We start from the raw sequence: 3,493 nt of genomic DNA, 5'->3' as shown, positions 1-3,493 counted from the left end.
GTCTCAATCTCCTGACCTCGTGATCCGCCCGTCTCGGCCTCCCAAAGTGCTGGGATTACAGGCTTGAGCCACCGCACCCGGCCTACATTTTCTTTTTAATAATCTGTGTTTCATAGTACGTTTACTTTTGTGGAACTCTATTATTAAATCAGAAATCTCACTTAAAATTTAAAATTTATTTTTCTAACAAACAGTTGGTATTACGAAACTAAATTTTTAAAATTTTATGTGCAGAAAGGATATAGTATTTGATGTTATCAAAACTTGCATGTTGTGATTGGTTCACTGACCATGAGTATATTGATTTAGAAAAAAATACATCCCTAATTTATATCATACTTAATTTGTATACTTGTCATGTAATGCAGGGGTCCAATGGAAAGCCTAGAAAGGTTACTGTAGGTAATGAGTCACAAGTCACTTCTCTCCATTGATAGCTTCTTTTTCTGTAAATCGAACTACTTAAAATAATTTATAAGCTTAGATCCTTAGTAAGAAGCTGTTTTTTATTGGTTTAAGTTGACTTTTTAAAAATTTATCTTCCCTGGCCAGGCGCAGTGGCTCCTGCCTGTAAGCCCAGCTCTTTGGGAGGCGGATGGGGGGTGGATCACCTCAGGTCATGAGTTTGAAGCCAGCCTGGCCAACATGGTGAAAGCCCATCTCTACTAAAAATACAGAAATTAGCCGGGTGAGGTGGTGCCTGCCTATAATTCCAGCTACTTGGGAGGCTGAGGCACAAGAATCGCTTGAACCCGTGAGTCAGAGGTTGCAGTGAGCTGAGATCATGCCACTGCACGCCAGCCTGGGTGATGGAGTGAGACTCTGTCTTAAAAAAAAAAAAATGGCCGGATTCAGTGGCTCACACCTGTAATCCCAGCACTTTGGGAGGCCAAAGCAGGCGGATCACTTGAGGTCAGGAGTTTGAGACCAGTCTGGCCAAGATGATGAAGCCCCGTCTTTACTAAAAATAAAAAAATTAGCTGGGCATGGTGGCAGCGCACGCCTGTAGCCCCAGCTACTTGGGGGGCTGAGGCACGAGAATCACTTGAACCCTGGAGGCAGAGGCTGTAGTGAGCCCAGATTGCACCACTGCACTTCAGCCTGGGTGACAGAGTGAGACTTTGTCTTAAAAAAAAAAAAAATTATCCTCCCTAAAAAGCTATTCCAGTATCTTTTTTCACATTCATTAGTTATATTATTTAGTGGTTATATGTAGTTCTTTTGAACTGTTTTCTGAGTTTTTGAAACCAATTGCAGAAATACAGCCCGAGGGAAACATGGTTTAGCAGTAGTAGGACTGAAAAAAAGAAGGTTTTTTTTGTTTTGTTTTGTTTTGTTTTTTGTTTTGTTTTATTTTTGTTTGTTTTTTTGAGGTGGAGTCTCACTCTGTCACCCAGGCTGGAGTGCAGTGGTGCCATCTCAGCTCACTACAAGCTCCGCCTCCCGGGTTCATGCCATTCTCCTGCCTCAGCCTCCTGAGTAGCTGGTACTACAGGTGCCCGTCACCACGCCCGGCTAATTTTTTGTATTTTTAGTAGAGACGGGGTTTCACCGTGTTAGCCAGGATGGTCTCTATCTGACCTTGTGATCCGCCCGCCTCGGCCACCCAAAGTGCTGGGATTACAGGCGTGAGCCACTGTGCCCGGCCAAAAAGAAGTTTTAATTATTGCTAACCTCACTGTGAGACTAGTATTTTGTACCTAACAAAAAAGTTTCCGTAGTAATCCTTAGTAAAAAAAAAAAAACCTTCTATTACAGAAAACTATATAGTTGTTATACTGTACTTTTAAATTTTTGTTGTGTTTTTTATAGTCATATTGTTTTTTCTCACATATTTTCAGTCCACAGTTGGTTGAATCCATGGATGTGGAACCTGTGAATACGGAAGGCCAACTGTACAAAAAAGACCCCAGAATTAATAAGTAAGGTTAGTAAGTTTTCAGGATACAGAATTAATATACAATATTGTATTGTATTTCTGCATCCTAGCAATTAACAATTGGAAATCAAAATTTGTCAATTATAATAACATCAAAAATGTGAACTACTTAGGAATAAATCTGAAAAAGTATGTGAAAGCACCATAGACTGAAAACTAGTAAACATTGCTGAGCGAAATTAAAGAATATCTAAATTAGTGGAGATATATACATCATTTGTAGATCATAATGCTCAATATGGTTATCAGTTCTACCCAAATTGTTACATAGATTAAATGCTATATCTATCATATTCCAAGCAGCTTTGTAGAAATTAACAAGATGATTCTAAAATCCATATGTAACTATAAAAAAAAAAATCCTAGAATCAGAACAGTTTGGGGAGGGGGAATAAATTTGTACTAAAGCAGAGATATTGATTAGATAGTTGGATATGAGTCTAGTATATGGGGAAGAAGTCAGATTTAGAGATACAAATTTGGGAGCCGTAAGCGCAGAAGCACTGTTTTAAAATCATACCAATGAATGAGGTCAACAGTAGAGTACGGAGAGGAAGATAAAAGGAACCAGAAGAGGATTCTGGAGTGGCCAGGTTAGTCAGCAGAACTAGGAGAATGTGTTGTTCTGGAAAACAAGTAAAGAATTATTCAAGGAGGAGAGAGTGATCAACTTTGTTGATTACTAGGTCACATCATTTGGGGTGAGAGGCTTGCCCACTGAATATAGCAATTTTAGTGCCATTGCTAACTGTGGCAAGATATTTGGTGGAATGGAGAATAAAAACACATATGATTATGGGTTCCAAGAGAAAGTAGGAGAAGAATTAGGGATAAATATAAACAACTGAGGTAATTTTGCTCTGAAAGGGAACAGAAAAATTAAGCCATTGTTGGAGGGAGATCATAGGGGTCAAGATAAAGGGTGGGGTTTTTTGGGTTTTGTTTTTATTGAGAGTAGGGAGAATTATTTGCGTATATATGTTTTATGCTGATTGGGATTATTCAATATGTGGAAAAATGGATGATGCAGGAGAGAGGAGAATTGCTGAAATGGTATTTTTGAATGAGTTAGAGCAGGATAGAGATCAGTATGCAGATTATGCATAAGTGATCCATGATTGTTTGCACCTCTTCCATTTATACCCTTTCTTGATTGCTCTTTCATGTGCTTTATTAATGATCTTACCTATTTAATTGGGAGAGTTTCCTAAAGTATCTGAAGCATATTCCATATTCTCATACTAGATTGTCTGGAAGAATTGAGGATCAAAAATCAAAGTAGCCAGAGTTTCTTGAAAAGATTCTTAAGGCAGCCAAATTCCAAATGGCTAACAGAACCAAAATGGCAAAGACTATTACATACTTTTATAATTTAATTTTAATGTTAATATAGAAGTCTTGTTCACAAGTTTTTCGTATATTTCACATATATCTCAATAAAGTTTCCGTTTCGGTATTTAAACAAAAAAACCCACACACTTCAGGATCTTTTGCTTTCTAATATTGTTGAATAATCAGTTCAGAAGAATCTGGCCAATCTTTGATGTGCTAGTA

At 37.9% G+C, this 3,493-nt stretch overlaps 1 protein-coding gene across 1 annotated transcript in view; it reads left to right on the top strand.

The window, feature by feature from the left end:
- NIPBL (NIPBL cohesin loading factor) overlaps positions 1–3,493 on the top strand; it is a 202,594-nt gene that overhangs the window by 71,601 nt on the left and 127,500 nt on the right. Inside the window, 1 exon segment of the mRNA XM_017868906.1 lies at positions 1,842–1,927. The gene's annotated coding sequence lies outside the window, so the exon portion shown is untranslated.

The sequence above is a fragment of the Rhinopithecus bieti genome, unplaced genomic scaffold, assembly GCF_001698545.2.
Source record: "Rhinopithecus bieti isolate Rb0 unplaced genomic scaffold, ASM169854v2 scaffold_4911, whole genome shotgun sequence".
Taxonomy (NCBI): domain Eukaryota; kingdom Metazoa; phylum Chordata; class Mammalia; order Primates; family Cercopithecidae; genus Rhinopithecus; species Rhinopithecus bieti.
The sequence above is the reverse complement of the archived record's forward strand: the minus strand, read 5'-3'. Positions and strand labels throughout refer to the sequence as shown.